We start from the raw sequence: 27272 nt of genomic DNA, 5'->3' as shown, positions 1-27272 counted from the left end.
AGAGCTACTTTGTCGTGAGGACGGACTGAAATTCCTGTTCCCAAACAAAAAAAAGAAAAGAAGAAAAAACATGTGCCTGGCATGAGGTTTCAAACTCGATGCACAATCAACACATCAGCAAAAAATTAGACCTGAACCGAGGATGAATGAGGAGCTTTTGCATGAAATTTGTGCTCAGATGAGAGGTTGAGTTGTCACGCTAACGGAGAGAATGAATTATAGATAGCCTGCATCACCCCACCCAACCCCTATCTCTCTCTCTCTCTCTCTCTCTCTCTCTCTCTCATTGTCTGTCAAAATGTGATGAGCTAAGAAACTCAAGAAGCAGCTTTGGGTGTGAAACTCTATCCCTCTCTAGGGGTTTCAGCCATTTTGTTGAATTTGCATCTTAACAACCTTTCTGAGTAATTGAAAAAGTGGTGTCAGAGCCCAGAGTCTTGATCTCTGATATGGTAATTACCTTGCGTTTATGCCAGAGACTTTCAGGGAGTCTTGCAATCCAGAGGCAGCAGCTGTCTTTGAGGAAAAAGCGTAATGACCTGCATATGTCTCCCATTTCTTGGGAGCTATCAAAATGCATTTGGCCGGGCATTTTCATCTGTGGTTGACATCTCTGATTATAAGATCTAGTAAAGTTGTCTAATCTTCTAACAGCAGCAGAGGGTAGGCAGCAAGGGATTTAAAGAAAAAATGGAGGGATGGGGGTATGGGCGGAAGGATAGGGGCAGACCTTTCATGTGGTTTTTACCCCACTCTAAAATGGGTTCCAGAAGCACACACAGCGCTTAATTCTAAGCTTTTGATGACATGCTACTGGTTTAACCATGGTGTGTGTGTGTGTGTGTGTGTGTGTGTGTGTGTGTGTGTGTGTGTGTGTGTGCTGGAAGATGCATGTGAGGAGATTCATCAACGAAAACCCTCACATACACAGACTTGAGTCAGAACCATGTAATCCTTTGTTTAAAAAAAAAGTCAAGTTGGGAGGTAAGCTGAGGAAAAGAAGTAGGATATGAGCCGAGAATAAAATAAGAACTTTAATGAAACACCATAAAAGTGCTTGCCACTGACTGAAGCAAAAAAAAAAAAGCATGTAAATGAATACTTAGCCATACATTCTTTAATGCTGCAAGCAATTAACTGCAACAAAGCCTTTGATGCAAAACTCTTTCAGAAGATGGCATCTAACACTTCCACAAAGTCTTTACTGTCCAACATGAACAGGTGTTTGATCTTTGCAGATATACCTGAAAACATGACAGCTGACATACATCAGCTGCCTGAGGGACTGCTGATGAAACCCGGCAGCTTTTATCATTCGATTCAGCATCATCTTTTATCTGTATCTATGGATGGCAATGCCGCAAAACGTCAAAACAAATAGCTCAGAGGGACTTCTTCAAGAAAGAGAGATCTGACACAAGGATTTGTTTGTCTTGGGTAATATAAACATCTTATTCAGTGAGTGTACGCGGATATGTGTGTCTGTGATGGCAAGTGTGCACGTATACGTGTGAGAACACATAGATGGCTCTTACCCTATTCTATCAGGTTTAAACAGCAATTCCTGCAACATCTGCACCTGAAAATACACTCTTTTTAACTGCGTCTGCGCTTGACCTGCTACGCCGCACCTGAGGCGACACTCTCTCTCTGTTATCATCACCGCAATCACTTGATTAGGTAAAGTCGTTTGTCAATTATATTGCTGTCTCTGAGAGCCAGGCCAGCCGCTAATCATGGTCAAATGGAGAGGGAGAAACGGTGGAAGCGACGTGAGAATTGGAACAAGGTAAATGATCCATGACACTGTCACAGCTCTCATTCTTTATGCCTTTAGGATAAAATATTAGTGTTAGCTTCATCAGCTGCTTTTAACCAAATAAAATGCCTGAATCTAGATCGAATACCAGTGAGGGCAAAGAGGCTAAAAGGCTCATAAAAAAACAGGAGAGAAATTATGAAATTAAGCTTTTACTTAAAAAACTGAAATCCTATTGTAACTGATGGTTTTCTCCTTCTTGCAGCCCTCATGTTCTGTGCAATGTCACTGACTCCGCTATCAGAGCAATGGTGCTAATTACATACAGGACATTATCCCTTGGTATACATGTAAGTCTTCCTCTAAGTCCCAATCAATACAGAGTTTGTTAAAGAGCCACTAATGTCCATGGCTCCATGCTTCGCAGACACTAACGACCTCGCTCTGGATCCAGCTACGACAGCTGAAGACACCCAGCACACACTGCAATCAATACTCTCTCATACTGACCTGAGTCCTTTGCTCACTGTCCGTCGCAACCATCTGTCTTACTGCCTCTCTCTTTCTATCTCTCATTCCTATCTTTCACCCTTCCCTCACCTGTGTCATCTCAGTTCCTTATCTCTCCCCCCTCTGTAACCAAAGATGCAATCTCTCTTTGTCTCTTTTACCCCCAACACTTTCTATCTCTCTATCCATACCTCTCATCCATTCCCTTCCTTTCTCATTATTCTCTCTGTCCATCTCAATCTATTCCTCTCTGTCTGTCTCTTTCTTTTCTTCCTCTCTTCCACCCATCTTTCCCCCCTGTCCCTCTCTCTCGGCCCAGCCAACAGCTTCATTGTCCTTGGGTCGGGGTGAACAATGTCGGCCCACATGGGGCCCCAGTGCAGTCCCAGCCGAGAAGGCAGGGTGCACCAGAGAACACCCATAACTCAGTGTTTCAACTGGGCTGCAGGATAAAGGGAAGCCTCACACATGGCTGACTATGTGGGTCAGCCTTGGATCATTTGTAGAAGAGGAGGCCAGCAACTGGCACCAGAATCCCCCACTGAGAGTGTGTACATGTGTGTGTGCGTTCATGTGTGTGTGTGAATGAGTGAGTGAGTGAGTGAATGAGTGTGTCGTGTCCCCTTGCAACCCAGTGGCGAGGCCCCCCTCCTGTTCATCCCAGCCAAGTATTCTATGGGAAACCTGCTCTTCTCTCCATCCGCACTGCTGCCTCCCTCCACCCCCATCCTCTACGCGACCGCACCCCGATGCCTTTGTGAGGAGCGGGGACAAAACAGGGGGCTCTTTGGGGCCACCAATTAGTCCTCCCCCATGGGGTGACATGGCCGATGAATAGAGGGACCCCCAAACCGTCCACGCATATAATCTCAGCCTTCCCTTTGGAGGCTACACTGTCATAGCCACACAGATTCAACCTTGTTTTCAGAAAGGTCTCCTTCTTGATTTAAAGGCACGGCCCGCTGGTCCAAAAAAGCAAGCATCCGGATGCCAGTGAGTCACTTTGTCAGGAGAATAGGATGAAACTTGTTCTTCTCGCTGTGTGTTCATCCTGGAACACATACAAGGATGGCTTTGGGAGGGTAAAGGGGGTTAAGAGAAGGTGATTTTTTCCCATCAATCACCAAGTGACATAAGCAACAATAGCAACTTGGAATCCATTACCAAAACAAACAAAGACATAGCAGGAGAGTCTGCGGCAGGAACCTCAGACGGTGGGACAGGCTATGTAAACTAAAGTGGTGATTGAGTAGGCACAGGGGGAACTTTTGAATGAGCAACCCCAATCGCTGCTGAACCAACACACATGTCACAGTGACGAGATGTCTCAATAGATGCATTATCACTTCGGGGAGCCCCTCCCCGACTGCTTATTGGTGCTGCATTAGCTTTTAGGGCAGAAGAGGGTTTTTTGTAAAGGGTTTTTGAAAGCCACCCGATGATATTCATTTATAGAATTTCCAGAAAAGGCAAATTTCTCTCTGCCTGCAGTTTTTGGGTAAATGCTTTCATGAGTCATTACATCTCGACTCAGACTCAAGAGGATTTCATCTGTATTACGGAGCCTACGCCTTTCAACTATTCCAACATTCAAACATCCCTTAAGTCTCCTTGTCTCTTTGAAAAACAGTTATATTCTATTGACTTTTTATATGAGAGATTAGGCGTGCAAGCTGCGCGCAAACACTTTGGTACTTACACTCACTAAACACACTAACACACACTAATACACACGCACACAAACTCCAGGATTAAACAGGCCGCTTTCTCCTCTCACCTCTTCTAGACTGACCATCGGCAGAGAGATCAGACAACATAAAACCGGAGAAGAGAAACAGAAACATAGAGGAACTGAGTTCAGACACAGAGACAGGAAGATGAATGTGTGATATTTGTGGAGTTTGCTCTAGCAATTCTTTCACTTGCCACGCACCCTCCTGTCCAATGTCGCTGAGCTGAGTCTTGACAAGCCGGAGCAGATGAGGTTTGCACAATGGCCTCATACCTGGCAAAATAACTATTCAAAAATATATGAAATAACTCACTGTCAAGCAAACAATATTGTGACATTTCTAAATAATCGTTTAGCCAGATCCTTCCTGGAATTTATAAAGTAATCAGTAATTTCACTGTGTATTTTCCACAGGCACAGATTCAAATCCCCAGCACTGTAGAGGTTTATCCAAAACAGGAGAGGTGCACAGTCACTCTTCAGCTAAATGATCCACTTCAAAAGTCATTACATTACAAAAAAAAATAGGCAAGCTGCCCCCAACACAGAAACAACAAAAAAATAAAAAATAGAAACAGAAAAATATACTCTCACACAGAGAGAGGCACACGGGTGTTTTTGTTCATCGTCATCATCAGCACTAGTGCTCAGACAGGCTATTTAATGCTTTGCTGGAGAGTTGGGCAGCATTTTATCTTTGTTTCAGTTCACATACCTGATGAATACTTTTTTATTCCCAAACACTGCACGGAGCAAGGATCTCAGGGTTTATAATTTATGAACTACATTTCATAGCCTCTGTGTACCAAAACCGAAGAAGGAACTATTTTCAAGAGATTGTGGGTGCTGTGATGTGATGGCTGATGGTGTCACTTAAAGCATTTTCAGCTGGTCCTCTTTCACATTGATATTTCATTTCCTCGCAGTATCACTGGTATGCCATCTGAAGGTGAAAGCTGCAGGGTAGATATGCTTTGTGGGTTCTAACTGAGAGGAAGGGGGGTGCAGTAGAGCTGCTAGGCAATAGATCAATGACTCCATGTTCCCACTGAGAGATATAGGAAGTACAGGGCAAGCAGCAGCCGGCGCCTTAAAATAGCTTCACTGATTGCAGCTCAGCTTTAACCCAAATAATGGGGAGGCTGACCAAGGTCTGCAGAGGTCTCTACATTTTTGATTAGCTCATGGCCTCTGGGTAGAGCAGAGACAGAAGAGGGATTTCGTACTGAGGAGATAGAAAAAACGGGACAGGGGCGACTATCTGAGTCGCTCTGTCTCTGTCTGTGGCTTTGCTGTTTTTTTTTTTGTTTTGTTTTTTTGATTTTGAAACAGTGTTTACGTGAACGTTTGAGTAAAAGATCAGGGTGTAAGGTGGCGACGGAGCACACTCACAATAAGTCTCTGTGTGTGTGTGTGTCTGTGTGGTGCGCCTGTGTCAACATCCATCACATCTGTCAGCTTAGACCTACCTAGTAATGGCTTCAGGGGAATGTCAGACAGTCAAGCACCCACCCACCAACTCCTGTACACACACGCACGCACGCACGCACGCACGCACGCACGCACACACACACACACACACACACACACACACACACACACACACACACACACACACACACACACACACACACACACACACACACACACACACACACACACACACACACACACACAAAGAATATCTCTGTCCACTTAACACATTGTGTTGTTTAAAAAAGAAACAGCTTGACATTGAATATGTAAGCTAAGACAAATATAGTATTATCGAAGCCTCCTCTTGTGAGAGACAAAGAGAGAGACAAATCCTGTCGCCACCCAGCCTGAGCAAACATTCAGATAAGATTAATCTTAAATAATCTCAGTAGGTACACTATTAACAGACAAAATCTGTAATGACTCAATACTCACAAAAGCTGTCTTCAACTGAGTTCGATTATTAGGTTGAAGAGTCAAATTTGTTTAACTGAAGTAAATATTCAAGCCAGGTTCCTGAAACATGAGCAGCACTGAAGTCATGCAGTCACCACTCAAGTTATCAGCACCCTCTGTAGAGGAAGTTTAATTTACTTCGTTCGTTACTTCGTCCTTAGACAGAGGCGCACCATCAGTAGAGGCGAACCAGGCAAATGCTTGGCGCCCCCAAGGGAAAAAGGGGCCCACGTCCACCCCTCATAAAGACACATTTTGCAATAACAACTATAAATGCCCTTAAACCTCCCATAAACACATGATACAGTGCACTGATGTTGCTCCAAAACCCCCCTTGCTTGTGAGGCATTAGTGAACATCTGTCAATTGTAGCGTTTATCAATAATCTGCACGTGAGGCGTTGTAACGTCTGCCGTGTGTGGAGGGGTGGGTCTCTTCAATGGGCTTCATTCTAGGATCACCACCGTCTGTAGGGGATGGCTCTAACAGGTGTATGAGGTAATTACTTCAATCGGCTACTGACTTTTGTGACAGAGTATCATCAGGAGGCACCTACACATCCATCTTTTTTTTTTGCAGTACAAATACCAACACATTGCTAATTTGTTCCCTGTTCCTCTCTAGTTGTACATTGACATGGCAAGGTTTCCACCAAAAATGGTTTGCTTTCTGGCTTCTCCCTCCCGTTGCTTTCTCTAAATGGTTTTTGGTGACAGGAGTTACAGGGGTGTTGAGTACCTGTATATCTTTTGCATTAATGCATCACTGTATTTTCTGTATTCATTGTCTGCTGTTTGTGAGCTCATGGGAAACATTAAACCTACTCCACTCCACTGTACAGAAATCCATGTAGGTAAAGAAAACCTTATTTTGCAGAAACCTCCCAATATGCTTCCCCACAGAGCTGCAACATCTTTCTGACTATAGTCTTAATGTAGCTTAATGAGAAAAGACAAGACTCAGCTTTTCCCTGACCCAGAAAATAAAACAGCAGATCAGCATGCAATAAATAGAAAAACCATAAATGGAACAGTAAATAAAAATGAAGCAAATAATTAGAAAGATGATGATTCTGGACAAGTTGGCTCATTAGTAGAAGAGACTTCAGAGGAATCCATCTCTTCGTGCAGTGCATTCACCAATAAGACTTTTCCTGTCGACTAAACAGATAAGCAGCTTCCAGTGGTGAGCAGCTTCTGACATAATGAAGCATCCTCTCTTTTCTCTCCTTCTCTATAACTTTCTCCTTTCTGTTTTTTTTTGTTCTGCCCACCCTCCCCGTCCCCACTGCTCTGTCTGTTTCACTCGCTCCCCCCTCTTCCTTTTCCTCGACTTCTTTCTGCACTCACCCTCCTCCCGCCCTCCTCCTCCCCCTCCTTCCCCCACCTTTGCTCGCTTTTCTCAGGGTCAATTAAGCTACAGTAACTAAACAGCAGAGCACCCTGTCACATTCCATCCAGTCCCCCTTCAATGAGTGACTACAACTTTCACTAAAACAAACGGGCTTTGAAGGAACCTGCTCCAGCAGCTATTACCATATGAACAACTCACTTCCTACCGCACAATGAACTACCTTGACAGACCTTCTCTGGCCTCAGGCTGTCCTTCGTGGAACTGTGTTATTAATGAGGTATAAAGAAGGGCCTGTGTGCAGGTTGTCTGCCCTTTTTTTACCTCTGCTGCTCTGGCCTGGTCCAACTGCCTCTGCTTTCCCAGCGCTGCAATATCTACTTCGTAGGGGGTCGACAGAGCAGCGAAGACGCTCGCTCACGCACACCTAAGTACACAAAAGCTCGCAGCGGGGAGGGCATAAGCACAGAGAAAACGCATGAAACACAAACTTTGATGTACACACACTCGCACACATGTTCACACAAAAACATACACACACTTTCAACTACAAGAGCACCATACTGTGCACTTGAGAGGCCAACCTCCACCAAAGGAAGATCCATTTCTCTTCTCTCCTCCTCATCCACCTCCTCTTCAAGGAAAAACTCCAAATCTCACAGTATGTCAACAGCTGAAATCGTTAAGAGGGAAGAGAGCGGGTACTTCTCGCTCTTTTTTTCTATTTTAAATTGGTTTCAGACATTTTCATGGAAATAAACGCTTGCTTTGCTACTACAGCAGTTTCATCCAATTCATCTATTCATGAAAGCTTTTGCGTTTGCTTTTCTGAGGACCCATTGGACATTGAACTATTTCTTGTGCACAGGAACTGATGTGCTTCCGACAAGAAGTTTGTACAAAAATAAATAGAATAAGAACTGGGTAATTAGCATGAGCTCCCATGCCGTAACTGGAGAGACAGACCAAGACAACAACAGAAAAATAGTTAATCAGAACAGCAGAAATTGTAGGAAACATCTATTCAAATACAGCACAGAATGAATTACTTATTACCAGAGATGTAGCTAAACTTCCCTGCCTTGTAACGGCCAATATCTGTATGTGCTCAAGGGCTAACTGTAAATGTCAGTAATATCTCCTGTGGTGACAAATCTGGAAATTCACACCCTGCAGGCAGGTAAATTAGCTTTTATCGCAAACTGATACTTTTTCTCCGTATCTCTATACCTTCAAGGCTGAGAGAACAGATCTGCTATACATTCAGTCAAACAGCCATGTTAACAGAAACAGAGATGGGGGGGGGGGGGGGGTATCATATGATTTGTTGAGGCACCCAACACGAGTTTGTTTGTCTTATCTATACATTTGATCTGTTTTGGGGAGGAAGTCTAGTTGAATGGCTCTTTGTGATAGACCACGATGGCTTACATCCTCTGGCCTGCAGGGTGGGTGGGCAGAAACACAATCAGATAGGTTCGATTGACCACTCGACGACGCTCAATGGAATCATGTTCTTCTTTGTTTGAACATGAAAAATCAGACCTATAGTGCGTTTCAATACAGGAAACACAGCGTACGCCCTGCAATCAGAGCTACTACCCACGCTAAATGTGACATATCCTTTCATCACATCACAATGAGAGAGAAATGCTGTATTCACCATGTTGCCAGAACCTGTACTAGTCATTGCTGTTCGAAAACAAGATTGTGTGTTCTTAGTTTGGCCACACTTTGATGTTGAAATTAAGGAACATATTGTGACTGAAAGAACTTGGAAAGAACAGATGGTGTGACAGCATTTTATATTATGCAGCAATATTGTAACATACCTTGTTGCAGTGCTCCCAGTTAAGTTGTGGGGAATGTTGGTGCCAAAAACCATCAAGCCAGAGAAATCTGCTGTTTATGTTTAATGTGTGAGGTTTATTCGTGTCTCTGTGACCGAGCCATTAGATTGATACAATTTTAGATACAACAGTCGCACCAGTCAAGGACAAAATTGTTAAAAACCTCTCACTGAGTATGTTATTTTATATCTAGACATGATTATATATATATATATGTTTGTGGCTAATTCAGTAAATATGTGAAAAATCTAAGTAAATAAGTAAAGTTAGTAAAGTAAAGTTAAAGTTCTAAGTAAATGATTGAAGTAAATGATTTACTGGATAGGTAATTCTGACAGTTGACCAATTTCCATAATCTCACAGTATATTTGCACCTGTACATTACATTAATGGCAATGTGTCCATAACATGGCTGCAAATAATAATTTCATTAGGGATTAAGGTTAAGATTGTGTCATTAATTAATGAATCCATCATTTTGTCTATAAAATGTCAGCAATTAGTGAAAAATGTCCACTATAATTTTCCAGGACCTTAGATGATGTATTCAAATATTTTGTTTTATCAGAGCAAAAGAGAGTCAGTTCAGGGATTCAGAGCAGCATTACACTGTCCAAACTGAGAAGCTGGAACCAGCAAATCTTTGCTTGCTTAGATTTTTTGCTTAAATACATGACTGGGATGATTCATCGATTACCAAAAATAGTTGCTGCTTAATTTCCTGTTGATCGCCTCATTGATAAATCGATTAGTTGTTTCAGTTCTGGTCCATACAAACCCAGCCGACCTCTCTCTCATCATTTAATTGCAGGCATCTGACACCAACAAAACAAAGAAAACCTGAGTCACAGAATCAGGCTTCTCACGGATCAGATCTTCATCTGACCACAAAGTCATCCGACTCCCTGCACATGTCCAACCTACGGACACTTGATACACAGAACCCAGCCCAAAACCCTGATAGTAGATACCAGAGAGGGATGCATAAGAAACCCAGCCCATAGCATAGCATGTCTTCACCCTCAGGCAATGTGTGTTTTCTGAGAAGCTGTGGATGTATGGGTGACATTGAGAGGCTATATCTATGATATATGTTTGCTTGTGTGCTTATACTTGCATACCGGAGTGTGTGTAGCATATGCATGAAGGTGTGTGCACTTTTGTATGCGCATCCAGAATTTCCAGCTATAACCATCGCAGTGCCATAAAAGCTTGTCTAAAGCTTGTTATCTCTCGCACATATTTGTTCATCAAACTCCACCATAAAAGCCCTCAGAGGTGGATAAAGTTCCATCATCCGCCAAGTAATAAAATACACTATTTGTCCTCTTATACAAATGGCTGCAATACAGGTGCGCTCCTCTTTCTGTCCATTTGAGAGATAGTTATCAGTTAAAAGGGTAACCAAAGCCTCTTCACTTGTTGTGTCCTCCCCCTTTTCTCTGCATTCGGCTCCTCATTACACCCCACTGTGAATAATATCTCCTTTTAGCTCTGTTTACTTGAGACATATGGCAGGCCTACTGTAGTCAGCAAGCTGTTCCTATGACTAACCTTCCCACTATGGTTTTGTTGCACCCTTATGACCACATCATATGATGAGACGACATTTAAGCACATTTGAACCATGAGCTGAACTCATGACAGGGAGAGGTTTTGTCTAAAAGGGGAAGGCAGTGGTCATTCAGGAGCAGAGGGAAGCCACACGGGGAAAAAAGTTCTTAATGCCTCCATTGATTACAATCTCACCATCCGCTCCTACGCCCTCCTTAGACGTAATACAATGCATCCCGGGAATGAATAACCATTGCTAATGGCTATAAAAAGCTCTTGAGAATCGGCTAACGTTCTAGCCACTAAAATCGATATCTCCCCCAACCACAATCTTTATTTAATCTCAATATAGTGGCACAAGGAATTAAGGATGAAAAGTGGATGAGAAATCACTCAGGACACATAGAACAGAACGGGAAATTTTATCCTAAATTGACTGAAGCGCTGTCACTGCATCCTTGTACCTATCTAAGGTTTGCCCACTCTAACAGCATGTTAACCGGTTCCAGACTGATTCACCCATACTAAAAATCCACTCAGTTGCTATCTGGTCAGGTGCTTTGGATAAAAATAGCGCCACTCTCCCTCTGTTATGTCAGACCGACTCCTATCAATCGCAAAGGATTCCAAATAACAATCAATTAATTAAATGCATCTCCCCTGTGCTCATCCTTTCCATTCAGTTGATGCTGTAGTCACAGCCCAGGCAGTATTTACTATAGTAATTAGTCCAGTGTTACAAGCATGGAAATCACCGTGATGAAGGAATAACTATCTGACTGCCTCCAGGGTGGGACAGGCAATGAGCGCACTCAAATAGACAGTCACGCCTTATTATGCAAGTGGTGGAGGTAAGAAATACAGCCTCCCCAGGTAATTGAGGCCTTGTAGGCTGCTTCTTACAGACAATCACTCTAAACAAGACTTAGACGCTGGTGTAAAGTAGAAATGAAAACAGCTGAAAACAGCCCCCGAAGTGGTTTCTCTCTCCATAATCAGCATATCTCACGGTCCAGAATAAAATATGAAGTATTCTAATATTAAAAAGTGGAGAATTATGAGTTGCCTCTATGAAATTTAAATACCATGCTTGTACATGGTGCTAAAGTGACTTCCCTACTATTCTTACAAAAGCGTCTCTCATTCTTTCTTGAGCCGAACTGCACCACATATGTTGTACAAAGTTATGGTCAATATGTACTGGATAACAGCTGTTATGTGCCAAGTCCTTCAGCAGTTCTACAATAGGATGTACTTTGAACCTGACGTATTTCAAACCTTTCAAACCTTTAATTGCTCAGCTGTCACAGGTTTATTGGCTCTAGGCTAGGGCTTTCTTTATTGAATTTACGTGTTTATGTTTGTTTGTGAATGCTTCAGTGCATGTGAGGGCATGCGGGTGTGTGTAAGAAGTGCGTAGACCTGTAAGTGTAGTAGGCTACAGAAATGATCCAATTATTGCTGACCAGAGTGTTGTAATGACATCAAATATCTTTGTTCGAGTCGTCTATGCTATCTGTGACTGTTCATTTACTGAAGTCTAGGTCACGCAGCGTCAGACAGCTTGACTAACACAAAAGCACACACAGACAAACACACTAAGTCCTTCACCTGTTAATGTGTGATACAAATGACTGCTGCTGCGGCGCCAGTGTGAACACACCACCATGTCCCATCTTATCGGCTGGCTACATGAAAACCTGTTTGTTCTAGATAGAGTCTGCAACAATCAACCAGTCAGCTAGAGGGAATTCAGCTGGCCCTGGATGACTGCACCTCACAGGACTGAACAGGGACACAAATCCGCCACAACACAAGGAAAGGATGAAGATCAAAGTCAGGTACAGACTGAATGACAACAATAGGCCTACACCGCAGGATCAGCTCAACACTCCAAAACCCCCCAATCTTATCTAGGTCAGAGCTGAAACACCAAAGACTCATCCCACCTCCTTTTCTTGCTGTCTGATTTCTTTGTTGTCATGTGTGGTGATGTAACATACTGTAACTTTGCAGTGTAAAAGATGGAGACCAGGTAGTGGAGCCATGTGTTGAAAACACTCAAACAATAGTAGCAATACTCTCTCTAATAACTGAGTCATTGAGAACGTAATAAAAGAAGAATGTTCCAAAAATTCCCAATGTAGTTACCCCTAAAATATAGGTTTAAAAACACCTGGGTCAGAGTGATAAAGTCTCCTGATAGGGATATGAATCCAAAACAAAAGACAAAATATCACTGAAGGAAAGAAAATGAGTTGTTCAAAGTTGTAAAAAGATCCAGCCTCACCATGTAAATGATTAACAGATAGTGGACCTAGATAGTCTCACTTGCCATCCTGTGTTCCTATCTAGTTACCAGGCTAGCATTACTAGACTAGCTAGCATTACTACATAGAAGCACCCAGTGTTAGCTCACATGTACTCTGACACAAACACAGAAAGAAAGGGAAGAGGAGAGAAACTAAAGAGGGGGTGACTAATGAATTGGCTGTCTTCTGTTTTTCCTACCTGTCAAACAGCTGAGAGCAGCAGCTTAAAAGCCTTAAGGCAAACAGGATTTAATATTGTGAGAACACAACGCAGTTCTAATAACCTCTTCCAAAAACAGGAATAATTCTGTGTGATGGAGTCTGACCAGTTTTGACTCATCAACCCTCTTCTGAGGAGCTGGGCACATAGCCATCCCTCCTCACTCAGACTCCAAACCCAATTAAATAATCAAGGGTTCAACTGCTGTATAATACCACAATCAATAAACAGAGGATTTGTTGGCTATTTGGATGAAATTAAACAGATCCCACAAGAAACAAATACAAAGAATTTATCAGTGAAGCAGATGAGACAGTCCCAGATTATTTGAGGATAGGAGAAGATCAAAAGACACAGCGTTTCAGTATGCAGCTTCTGCAATGGCCAATCAAACCAAACTACTCAGAGACCAAAATAGGCCTCATTGCATATTTCTCATTCTCTACACACTCCAATTTATGCAAGAGTGCATACATAGACAAACAAGACACTGGTTCAAACGCATGCACATAACCTCACACACATCCACAAAGCAAAGCAGAAGCAATCACCTCCTGGATAATCAAGTCAGCACACAAATCAAAACCTTAACAGGTTTAAAAACGCAAAGAGGCTTTTTAACAAATAACGTAAAAAAAAAAAAAAAAGGCCCCCAGTAGACTGTGATGAATGAATCGAGCCAAGCATGCTGTGAACATTATCAGAGAAGGGAATGAATGAATACATTATTATGCAAGGCACAACTTCTCTTTTCCTGCCTCACAGCTTGTCTGTCTTCCAGCCTATCAACCTGCTTGCCTGATTACCTGCCCACATACAGAGCATCTTTTGTCCAGATTAAAGGGGCATGAATGGGTGCGAGGTGAAATATTATTTCTTTTCACGAGAATTCATTTGGAATCGGAGACTGTCTGTCTGTTAGTCATTTTCCGGCCTGTCTCTTTCCCTAAATGTTTGCTCCTGCCTCCTAAAAATTTTATTCATTTACAGCTCATTTGCATTAATTAATATGTTTTGTAAGAAACATAATGATATTTGCAAACTGTCTGATGCGATGCAAAATGTTAGCAGCATGATTAAAGGAGTAGCTTTACTTTTTCAGTAAACCAAAACCACAATTTAGTTTTTATAAAACTAGTGAAACTTTGGTTTTAGTGGCCTAAACCTAACAACACAGGAGATACAGAACATGATCCCTCAGTTTGGAGTCTCCGGCTTTGTAAGTCCAACCATTCACCTTGACCTCCTTCCTGTGGCCTCTGAGCAGAGTAAGGATATTATCTTTCCTGGTTTATAAAAACATTCTCGGTAAATATCATTCAGGCAGCAGTTACATTTCTTCCATGAGGTATTTGGCAAGGCAAATTAATTTAAATATATCTCATAGGAGATATGGTTGACTTTCTAACTGTCTACCTGCTAGTCTCTATTTGCCTATCAGACTTTCTTCCTCCCAGTGACAGCTCAGGCTGCTGTCACACTAACATTTAATCAGTCCAGCAGCCCTGGCTATACTGAGCAGTCTCCCTGTACTGACTGAATTGTGTGCGAGTGTGTGTGTGTGTGTGTGTATGTGTGTGTGTGTCTGTGTGTGTGATGTGAGTGGGCCTTTGTGAGGCCTCCACTCAGCAGAGTGATGATAAGTACTCCCAGCCCAGCGCTCTGCATGAGCTGATGGGCAGACAGGCCAAGAACACTGGGGGCCTTGTGGTTGGGCGTGTGTGTGTGTACATGTGTGTGTATCGTGGTGAAAAGGGGGAAGACGGTGGCTGGGGACTGGAGAGTGTGTGTGAGCCTGTGTGTGTGTGTGTGTGTGTGTGTGTGTGTGTGTGTGTGTTTCTTTTTTTTGACCAGCCCCGCCACCAGACCATGCCACATGGCTACAATTTGTTCATTAGCTACGTAATAAATGTACACACACACACAGAGGTAATATTGTTCCGAGTTCTGCCTGATTGGATTCTGAAATAGAGGACCCTCAGGGGAATCACTTGTAGTCTGCCAGCAACTGTGACCAGAGAAGCCTGATTTCTTAACAAGGTTTGAGGCAAACTCTGAGGAAACACATGTAGCCTGCATTTTTCTATTTGCTGTGCGAAAGACTGTGAATATAGACTAAAATAATATTGCTTCTGTGAGGTTTCCGATATTAGTGACTATTATCCACAACTTCATCTAAATTGTTTAGATTGCTTTCATATGGTTGAATGTCAAAGTCTTTCCTTATCACATTTCATGTTTATGTGTAAGAATAACTACAGGTCATTGTAAAGATTTACCAGTCACCTGGAAATAATTAATATTCACCCAGGGCCAATTGCAGCAATCTATCATCATAATCAGTGGCACAGATGAGCTCGGGATGGTTGTTACAAATTACCTGCTGTCTAGGATATCAGTCGATGCCTGTTTGAGCTGAGGTTGTCCTGCCAGGTTTAGGGTCAGCTGATAAATGTTTGTATCACGGGATTAGAAAGCGATATTAGGTTATGTATACCTGCTGACAGATCATTTAAACAGAAATGTTGCTGTGGAGTAAATCCAGAAATGTGGATAATAAACAAAATCTGTCTAGGCTCGTTTGGCACGCGCATGGAAACCAGCAGTGGGGCTTTGGAAGAAGAAGCCGCTTGTTCCACATTCAGCGAGGCTTATTGCCTCTGGGAGAGTATGACTGCTGCTTTGCCATGAGCATACAGATCACCTTACACACTGCCTTTTCCTCTGCTTTGATGACTGATGCACACACACATACACACACCCACACGCATGTCCACACACACACACGGCCATGCATGCCTGCTTCCACAGATACTCAAGAGCACTAAAACAAAGGATTTGCGCAGACCCACAGACCCACACACACCTTTACCCCATCCCCCACCTGGAGTAATTCACCTGCTGCACCTGAGAATGCGACCGCTATGATGTCACCTGCAATCCCATCACTTCAAAGCACAAAAGCACCTCGGTGCCATCAGCACAAACAGCAAACGCACCCTCTCACTTCCTCCTTTGTCCCTCTGTCCCTTAATGGTCATCCCCCTGCAGAAAGTCCATACATGGCTATGGGAGAATTACACAGTGTACTCTACAATCAGGTATTCTTGGGTTCATGCCCATTGGCAGTCACTGTGTGCACCACTGTAACAATGACAAGCTTTCTTTATTCCTCTTCCCTCTTACTTACATTAAAAAACAACCCGGTATGTGAATGTGTATGTGTGTGTGTGTGTGTTTGTGTGCGCACGCGCACGTGTCTTTTGTGTGTGAGTTTTGTGTACACACATTTGAGTGAAAAGTGGTTGAGTGCGCTGAGAATCCCATGATTACAGTGCTGCCGGTTGCCTACTCTTCAAAAAAGCTCCCATTGGAAATTCTCACAAGTGGGGTATGATATGATGAGACAAGGCGATAATACAACCACCACATTAGTGCATGGTTAGCCATTAAAAGACCCAAATGAGATTATGAGGTCATATGGGAGGTACAAAGCCTACAGCCAAAACAAGAACTGCTTCTCTCAAAGTAACGGCGCATGTTTGGTATTCCCTCCGTACAGGGGAAGGAAAATATAGAGGTAGAGAGAAAGAAAACAGGACAGGAAAAGGAAGAAAGGGAGAAGGGCAGACAGATAAATACAAAGAGACAGAGACAAAGAGACAAAGCTTGATAGCAAGAGGTATTCCCTGCCTTGGAAATTTCCATAGCGGTCGATTTCCGTAGTAATCCATCATTGAATAACACATGAATTCAGCATGATTTACCATCAAAACATCCAACTGAGCATGAAACAGGAGGCCCTGGCCCATCTTCCATCTCAGCTCAGTGGAAGGCTTTTCCATTGTAAAGCAAGGTGAAATAACAGCCGCTCAATGTACTGTAACACACTGGAGATGCACCAGCTCCAAGAGCATGCTATTCACAAGATGATGCCTACTGTGAAAATATTCTTTTGCTCCCTTTAGGATGGAGAGAGCAGTTTTTATGTGTGTGTGTAATATATATATATATATATATATATATATATACACACACGCATATATATAAAAATGTGTGTGTCTGTATGTGCGTGTGTGAGAGACTGAAAAGATTCATGCACAGAAGGAGGTAGAGGGTTCACTGCTGAGATAAAAATGGAATCCATTTTGGTTCTTGAAGCACACTCATCCATGGTGTGAGGACCTGCTCGGTGCGTTAGCCTGCCATTGCTCTTTCAATCACTTCCCCTCTTTCCTCCTCTGCTCGGTTTCAATTGTTCCGCCTTCCCCTCGCTACACTGTTTATATCGTTTCCTCCTTTCCTCCACAGTCACACCTCTGTCCTTTCCTTTCCTTCCCTCCTCTCTCCTCCTCCTCCTCCTCTTCCTCTCACTTCTCCTCTCTCTAGGCAGCCAGGCGCCCCAACACTGTCTCAGGTCCTGAAACTATGGCAACGGAATGAGAGAGAAAGCGCTCTCTATGATTAATAGATGAGAGATGCAGTGCCAATCGCTGGGGCCTGGGGAGGAGGGACAGATGCACTCCAACAACACCACGCACACATGCACGCAATGTCACAAGCATACACACTGAGTACACACACTAGCACTCCACCACCACCACCCCCAAACAACACACACACATTAACCACCCTCAGCGCTTTGTGGTACTACACGCACAGAAAATGGGAAAGGGTCTGACTTACACAGCTCAAAGAGACACATAGGCACAGTGAGTTATAGGCAGAGTTAGGGCTGAAGGAGCAAACGAAGAGGCGGCAGAGTTCTCCTGATGCTTAACATCCACATAACACACACCTACTTGTTGGCCGCCGACAAGCAACCTAACCACAGAAATAACCACAAGCCACAGCAGCGGATGCGGCCCTAATGAGTCTTAACAGATTGTGGCCGTCTCCGTGACTCACAGCTGGCTGCTCTCACCTGTAAAAGCACAACAGCAGGACGGGAACTAGGACATCGTATTTTTATGCTGCGAACCACAATTTACATCATCTGATCTGTAGTACAAGACTTGGCTCTTTTCAAGGCCAGTCATTCATCCATCTCCCAGGCAATCACACAAAGCCCCGCTGCTTTTGGATTATCCCTGCAAATGCATTTCCTTTCCATTTGAGTAATGACAGGCAACCAAAGTCAGCTGTGACAAAGGTATTACCACATGTTAATGCCGCATGTACTAAGTATTTAAAATACAAAATTTCCATGAGGAGAAAGCTGATGTTATAAGCCGATGTTAAATGTTTCCGTCGATGTGCTTTCGATTGGCACGCAAGTGACAAAGTTTGGCTCCTCGACACTCTTCTCTTAGATGGGCTGGCTATCACTTTCTAATTCACTTAATTTCCAACAACAAAGCTTTGCCAAGGACCAAGAGCCAACACACCAACAGACACTCAGCCAGTTCTGCCAATTGCGCCCAGCCCAAAATAAGCCTTTTGCTTGGTCCCTTCATGCCTCTGGCTTTCTTGGCACATAAAACACGCTCAATCAATTATGCTAATGTAACGAGTATGAAAAATGTTTAACACATGGACGGTTAATTCGGTGGATGCACTGTAGAGTTATTTATAAGAAGCCGGAAGGGTTAAGGGTAAGTGGGAGAAAGCAGCCAGTTAGAACAACACAGTTAAACTTGGAAAGTGGAACACTATGCGTCCATGCGTGTGTGAGAGAGAGAACACGGACCAACACGCTGAAGCAAGTGATTAGCGAAGTGATTACATTTTCAATGAGCCATGCTGTGACTAGAGCACACTGAACCATACTGCACGGTGAGATATATTAGATCCCTATAGTACATCGAATATCATTTATCATCGCCTACAAACAGTGGGTGATATGTTCCAACTTAACTAGAAAGGATGAGGGGCAGTGAGCAAATAAACTGCTGGTTCTTTGGAAAATCAAATATATAAACAAAGGAGACACATGGACATTTAGGCACAGGCCTGCTGCCACCTCCTTTCATCCTGTATAATATCATCCAGTATGTTTTCTTAGATAAAATGAAAGGTATTTATCAAATAATGAGTTCAGCTTCAGAGGGTCAAGGAAATCATAACCAAAAAATTGAGAGCAACGGAGCAGCAGAAGGTGCCATGGAAAAATGTTTACGCAGAGGAGGAGTTGTGTAATTTTTTATAGCAGGTAACAATATCTTCCTGTTTCTTTTTTCACCTTCTGAATCACAGCAGACTCTCACTAAATCTGAACAGCCCACTTGAGTGCAGCTAAAAATCAGCAAATGTGCCATGTAACATCTGTGATGGACGGCTCCATTGAAATACAAGCGCCTTTGATTATGCTGGCCTGTATTTCTAAAAGCAAAATGAGCTAAAACACATATGCAAGCTCATGATTATACTTTTTTAGCGATCCACTAGTGGAGCTAGATTTAGCGTTAAGGCGGTGTAATTGAAGCAGCAGTGATTTAGAAGGATGTGAAATCTGGAAAATGGGTTAAGCATCAATAAATCAGGCTGCAGATGAGTGAGAGGGGTTTGATGCTTTCTCACACTAATTGAAAAAAAAAAAAAATAAAGCACCAGCCCACACACCAAGGACGCGCATCAATAAAGCATGGCTGTTATAAAATATGCATAAATACACACACACTATTGAACACTAGGTATTGACACTGACTGAATGAGGACCAGTGGTTAACAGCAGCTGACCGGTCTCATTGTTTATAATAGAAGGCCAATTCATTTGAAGGGGAGCAAAGCCATTTATCAATTATTCAGACCTACTACACTCAAGCTGCATCTGCATGTGTCTTAACTGTCAAAGGTAAATACTAACTCTCTCTCCATCGCTCTCTCTCTCTCTCTCTCTGCCTCACACACTCACACACACACACACACACACACACACACACACACACACACACACACACACACACACACACAGTGTGACAAATTCACATCAGTCACACACAATGCCATCCCCATTGCTATTGTGAAGGGATCGGCGGATCAAACTCTCCACGGAGAATTGCTCCAAATACAAGCAACAACTAAGGTCGCTCTGCTCTATTCTGCCTCTCCAGGAAGAGCACAGGCAGGCTGCTGTCACAAAGGTAAATCATGCTGTAATTCATGTATCAGCACCACAGCATGTCCACATGTATAAAGTGTTAATGACGGGATTAGCTCTCTGGTTTGTGGTGTTGTAGTCTTCATGAAACAGTATGGTGGGATTTACAGCCCGTGCAACATCTCAAAAAAATGCCTCCAGGACATTTGAATGCCTTGAGGCTAATGTTGGAGGAGGAGCAGTGGTAAAATGTTAAAACATTCTGCTATTGCGCATTCAAGATCTATGTGTAATCCCCAGCACAATATGTATACTGACTGCAAAAAAACAAAAAAAAAAAACAAAAAAAAACATAAGGTAACAGATGAAAAAAGTAAACAGGCAACAAACAGGACTACCAAATATTTCCAGCGATTTCAGGAAGAACAGATGAAATACAACACCCTTTCCACTCCGAGCGGGCACAAAACATTTCTTTGTTTTTCTTTCTTCTTTTTTTTTTTTTTTTTTTAATATAAGGTTGATATCAGAATCGTGTTTCCACAACACCATGTGCTGCTGCTGAAAATCAGCTGGCAGGAGGCACTTTTTTCTTTTTTTTTGCTGTGGCCATTCACTACTCCTTATATTCACCCCTTTCTCTCATCACCCTTGCACACTTCCTAATCTATAACCTACATTTAGAGTTGCCCAAATCCTTTTTCCAGCTTTTCCCAGTGCCTCTGGGGGCGAGGTGGGGAGGGGAGGTGGGGAGTGGTGGGTGGCGGTGGGTGTGTGTGGGGGGGTGGTCTTCCATACTGGGAGAGGAGAGGAGAGGAGAGGGAAAACACTGGGAGTGACTGGGTGTTGGCAGTCAGGCTGCTGGATGTGGTTTGTGAGGCCTCTATCTCCTCTCCCAGCTTGTTAAAGCAGCAGCACTTCATTTAATGGCAAATCCACTTCTGAGACTGGTGCAATTTCATCTCCTAGTCAGAATTACAAACATGCGATTGATCCTTTAGACCAGAGTAACAGTGACCACTCCGCCTCCTGGTAGCTTGAAATCCCTGATCACACCCTATAGCCAGTGTGTGGTGTGTGTGTGTGTGTGTGTGTGTGTGTGTGTGTGTGTGTGTGTGTGTGTGTGTGTGTGTGTGTGTGTGTGTGACAAAAAGAGGAAAGGTCTCACTTAACAATAAAAAAAAAATTCTGCATGTAAAATCACTGGTAATTAATTCACATCAAGTCTCTTTAATTCAGGAGTTTTATAGAAAGGATTAAAATGGATAGAGAAAGATTGTAAACACAGGCTGCATCATTAGTCTACATGTAAATTTCTGCTCTCATTCTGAATCTTCAATCGTGGAAATCAATGGCAAATGAAAATCCCATCATGCTCTGCAATAATGGAGCAAGCACTTTACTGTTTATGCGTTTTCATAACAAATCAGGAATGCATATGTTAGTAGGCTCCTATAACTCCTGTAATTTTTCATTTTTATTTCAGATCTACATCTGATAGTTTTGTGGCTGTAGCTGTGTAACATCTTCGGGGAGTCAGCGAGATTGAAAAAGAAAAAAAAAAAAAAGCACCGTTAGCCGGAGGACAACAGTCGGTCCGAGTCCTGCAAGTTCCCACGAGCATATTTCCTATTTGCCGTAGCCTCCGTGTACCTGCTACACGGAATGATACTGACATTGTTTTCCTTGTGTCTCGGCTCAGTGTGGTCTGCAATAGGTCCTCTGAGACTGACACTTCTTTAATCTATATGGGTAAACAGCATAAGAGGGATTACGCACGAAATTGTGGTCTGTTTATATCGCTAGAAGGCATACATCTTGTAGGAAGCATCGCATTTCTAATTTGGATTGAAAAACAGGCACTTTCTGTTTTTTGGAACTTCAAAATATGCTCTGTAAAAACGCAAATTTGCCCTAAGTTGATAAAGTAACCCTGTGAAGCGTGTGCACTTGTCGCCCGGCAGCCTGGCTGTAACAGAAAACAAGCCTCCGGGGCTGGAAGAAGACTGGTTACAGGCTGTGAGCGCACCTAAAGTTTGAAATAAACAAAGAAATCTTACCTTCAGCTCATGAATGGATATGCTTCGGAGTGGTTATACAGCTCTGTCCTTTAGTAATCCATGAGATATGGCTCTCAAAGCAGTTCAGACGGTGCTCGTTTCAGAATAACAATACGAGCGCTACTTTTCTCTAGCGCTTCTTTTTGTTACATGCCGCGCTCAAATCACACCTCTTCAAATCGGAATATCCATCGGAAATCCACACTAGAGAGAAAAAAGAGCGACGTTTTGGCTTTTAAACTCCCCTCGGGTGAGCTGAACGGACGGAACCAACCGGGTGTCCCAGCACTAGCTACGGAGCTGAACGCAGTCCTTTCCACAAAAGCCGACGGTCATCCTATTTGGAGATGAAGCTTCTTACCAGACTGGAGCGGAGCGCAGCGAGCCCAGCTGTCACCCACCCGCTACACACACACTCTCTCTCTCACACATACATACTGTAGGGAGGAGCTACGTCTCTGGAACGGGGAGCTATTGTGTCAATGGGTGCCAGTTATGGACAACTGTATTTCTATTTTTACGCAGCGACATTTCATAAGAATGCGCGTTGGAAAGGGAGAAAGCCTGAGCGCTATTAATAGTTTTGACAAAGGAGGAGGAAAAAAAAAATTAAAAATATGAAGAGGTTAGTTGGAAATTCAAATGAGATTAATTGGCGTTTTGTAGCCATGCAGGCTGCTCCGCTGGCTCTGTGTCATGCAAACTGTCACTGGTAATTTTGAAGACACAATAAAGATGAAGGTCCTGCTTCATTCCACCCGCATCACCCCACTTTCTGCGCTTTTGTTTTTTGCGCACAGCCCATGCGAATGTGATAAGACATGGCTCTAAGCCTGTCTCTGGTCTCAGCACCGCCCTTCCTTCCCTGGTGGTCCCTCCTGGTCCCAGGCTGGCACGCGAGTACGCACACAGAAACGAGTTTTTGTTTTTTTGTTTTTTTACAATCACTGCGTTTTTACAAATGGTCTGTCACTTTATTTGGCCTTCGATCTAATCAGAGGGGCCATCAGGTGAAGTCTGAGAACAATGGCAAAGTTCAAAAAGTTGTTGCTGAAATTTACGGTACATTGAGACTACAATCTATCTCTCTCTCTCACACACACACACACACACACACACACACACACACACACACACACACACACACACACACACACATCAAGCCAAACTAATTTGTCAGATTAAAAACTGCAAACCTGCCACAAAACACAAACTTAACTACTTGCACATGCTCTGAAATACAAACACACATTATATCACAGCGCACGAACACCTGTGTAGACATCTAGATCGTATATAGATATACAGTATAAACTCCAGAAGGACAGAGCTAATGTGTGTGAGGCTTTGGGCCTGTCATTATATAATAACAGGCCACCTGTGAAAACAGTAGTGTGAGTGTGTGTGTGAGTGTGTGTGTGTGTGTGTGTGTAATTGTGCTCCTGTAGTAGTAGCCTGTCAGACACTATTGCTGTCTTGTTACTGTAACAGCTCGGTACAATGCTGCCTCCACAGGCTCGATGCCAAACACTATACCACTGTTCTTTAATGTGAAGTAATGCACCCGTGCCTGCCAACCCTTTCCTCATCTGTTATCATTTAATTTGCTTCAAAAACAAAACTCATTTACCGTCATGCAACTCAACCATCACACAGGGCCGTGCACAGGAGGGAGAAAACATAATAGCTCTGCTGTTTTTCTATCATTCACTAAAGCAGATATGCATCCTGTTTGTTTAAAAATATCTCATTATAAAGAGACTGGAGTTAGAATGTGGTTAAAAAATATGTAGAAACATACATTTTCATGGCAATTAACTGCTTAGAGTGCATTTGTATATCATACATCTCATCATTACAGTATGATGTACAGTGGTCTTGTCAGAGTTCATTACAATTCTGTGTGTTAACTGTGTGTTGTTGACACATGCAGGTGAACCATTATGCATAGTAGATACAAAATCAGATGAGAAAAGCATCTTGGTGTACTAACATCAATAGTCATGCAAATGCTGGAAGCCTCTAACCAAAACAAACTACATGCAGCCCTTATTTCACACATTCTAACTCCATCTTTACATTCTTTAATCTCTTTCTCTCTCTGTCTCACTGGCTCTCTCTCACTCTCTAACACACTTTGTAGTGCAAGTGTTGCGAAGTGTGGGAGGCGGGCAGGGTATAATTCAAGCTCAATAATGTCAAGATACACACCAGTTAGTTTGAACTCTGGAAATATGCTTGTGTCAGAGCTTATCCCGCTTTATCTTGCTAAAGTTGTGCCAGGCACAATAGGACTCTCCGTGTGGAGGAGAAGCAGAGCAACTGCCACATCCTGGACAGGGACAGACAGCAGGCACACACCAGCATTTCTTCAGGGACTCAGCTCAGCTCCATGCTCAGGCTTTTTTCATCTCCTGACTAGACTGCAGCAGATCTTATAACTGCCTGTCTCCTCTCCTATCCCTGGAACATGATCTAAAACATCACCTTTCTTCTGCTGATTTCAATGGCTTCCATTAATCTCCTACGGCCTGAAAAGATACTAAAGAAACTATGCCCACCTTCCTCTAGACAGTGTGTACTATTAAAATCTCTGTAACAACACGCAGTTGCGCAATTTCCTGTGATTCTGACACCTCAACCCCCCCCCCCCCCCCCCCACTGTCACACCTCACCAGTGGAACAAGTATTCAGATCCTTAAATGAAAGCGCCAACACATTAATGTAAAAATGCTTCATTTCAAGTAAAAGCCCTGCATTCAAAATCCCCACTTAAGTAAAAGTACATAAGTATAAACAGAAAAATGTACCTTAAATATCAAAAGTTAAGAGAAATTGACCCCTATGATGAATATATTACCATATATGATATAATTACATTGTTATTACTGATGTCCAGGGTGATGTATTTTACTGCAGCTGGTTGAGGTTAATTTATCAAGCAATCTAGCAATTTGTTTTTTTGGTTATTTGGGACTTGGGGAAGATGAGGTATTCCTGTTGTGTCCTGGTAATTATATGCTCATGATATTTTTTTATGTTTTTCTAATGTTTCTTTTTTTGTAAAATATTAGTAACTATAGCAGTCCATAAGTTAAAGAGACATACAGTATTTAAAACTCGAAATCAACCGTTTCCACACAAGTCAGAACTTTGATGGGTCTAAAATGTTCTTTCTGAGAAAAAAATGTGGGACTCACCCAGGTTTGGGGTCTCACTCTGCTTGTGGCTTCATTTCCCAACAAAATGAAGGTGATGGGATTTCTGTTCGAAGCCTGCTGAACAGCATGTTTTACACTGGACGAATAGAGAAGCATCATTTGTTCAAACTGCCACTGCTGCTGCTGGAGTCCTAATGGCTGCTGCTCACCTGTGGATCATACAGACAGCGGAGAAACAGAACAGAGCCCATTTACAGTGGTAACTGCCATTGTACTGTTGCTGGCCAATCACTGAATCTGTCTGCTACCTCCCCTCTTAGTGCTTTAATGGGCACTGCTGCCTGTTTATTATCCCCAAAGGGTATAAAGTGGAAAAGAGTAAACACGTACTTACATCCAAAATTTGTGGCTAACACACTGCTGATTTCCAAACCTTTCCAACACAACAGCTGGATCTGAATTTGTGGCATAGACTGCATTCTGTCATCTCATAATTGATGATCATGCTGAAAACAGACAGGAAAGCGGGGATTACAAGGATCTAGTCTAACGCTGGTAAACAGCTACAGGCTTGAAAGTAATACTGTGGGTTTTTGGAATTATTGTTCAGGCTCGGAGCTCTGTATTATGAGTTTGCAGCATGTCCAGCAGCAGAAGAGGGACAGAAACAGTCTATTAAAGAATAAGTAATATTCTTTTTGCTATATGTTTGATTTAGTACAGGTACAATAATGAAAAGGCCAGTTAAAAAGTGTAAAGTAGCTTGTTTATTACTGTTCATTGTGAATGGCTCAAGATCGATTTATCAACAGGATATATTTTGATGATCAACAAACCAATTTGGTAATTACATACTTCCATCTTTGTAGATGACAACAAACTATCAACAGATGCTTCCCTCAGAATGTAATAAACAGTATATCAAAAGACTTATTTACTTGTATTTTAAGTTTCTATGTGGTACTGCACCGAGAAACTGTATGATTTCAGAAATAATGGCAGTTTTCTCATGACTCCAACCGGTAGTTTTTTTATAAAAGTAAAAGATATTTTAAGAAACTTCTATCCAAAGGTAGTGTTTATATCAAAAGCTTCCTCGTCATTGCAAGGCAGTGCAGAGCAGGTAGGATGATTAAAATGAAAGTATACTCTGCACTTTTACCTGCACAAAGTCATACAATTAGCTTTTCATCAGAAGAAACATTTGTTTGAAAACGTGGAGCCCATAAATTTTTAGATGAGTAATGGCACAAACTGCACAGAGGATAGGAAAATAAAATGTACTTTGCTCAGAAGTTGACACAGGTGTCCCAGCTGTATTTTAGGCACTTAGGCTTGATGGAGGCAAATTATTTAGCCGTTGTCACTGAACATTTTTCACTCCAAAACCCTTGAGTCTGTTTCTATCGCTGGTTCATTAAACAATATTGAAACTGAGCTAATGTATAAAGTGAACTCTAGAAATTATACATGAATTCACAGGTGTTTAATAGATGTAGCAGATGACCAGTTATACACATATCCATCCACATCTGTCTGCATAGGCATGGCGCATACTGGCGTCACAAGTCAAAGAAAAAGACAAAAACTGAATAAAAGTAAGATATTCTGGTTATTCCTCTGTCTACTTTTGCTTACATCTGTGTTTGTGTTTATTGTACATCTGATATGTCGTCTCCCCCTTGTGACGTAACTGTCAAACACTTCAACATAAAGAGCAATACTCAACAGATCCTGGATGACAGAGTGTCACTTTCTGCATTAAGGCAGGGAGGGAAAAAAAACGGAATAAA

At 42.6% G+C, this 27272-nt stretch overlaps 1 protein-coding gene across 4 annotated transcripts in view; it reads right to left on the bottom strand.

Moving 5' to 3' along the window:
• sema6a (sema domain, transmembrane domain (TM), and cytoplasmic domain, (semaphorin) 6A) overlaps nt 1-27272 on the bottom strand; it is a 115133-nt gene that overhangs the window by 82620 nt on the left and 5241 nt on the right. For 3 of the 4 annotated variants that reach the window (XM_056375590.1, XM_056375592.1, XM_056375593.1), the window contains exon 1: nt 22319-22723. The gene's annotated coding sequence lies outside the window, so the exon portion shown is untranslated. Of the gene's footprint in view, nt 1-22318; nt 22724-25518; nt 25689-25873; nt 25986-27272 lie in introns of those variants that run through there. The other variant, XM_056375591.1, reaches the window with a different exon arrangement.

This window comes from Seriola aureovittata, chromosome 5 (genome assembly GCF_021018895.1).
Source record: "Seriola aureovittata isolate HTS-2021-v1 ecotype China chromosome 5, ASM2101889v1, whole genome shotgun sequence".
Taxonomy (NCBI): Eukaryota; Metazoa; Chordata; class Actinopteri; order Carangiformes; family Carangidae; genus Seriola; species Seriola aureovittata.
The sequence above is the reverse complement of the archived record's forward strand: the minus strand, read 5'-3'. Positions and strand labels throughout refer to the sequence as shown.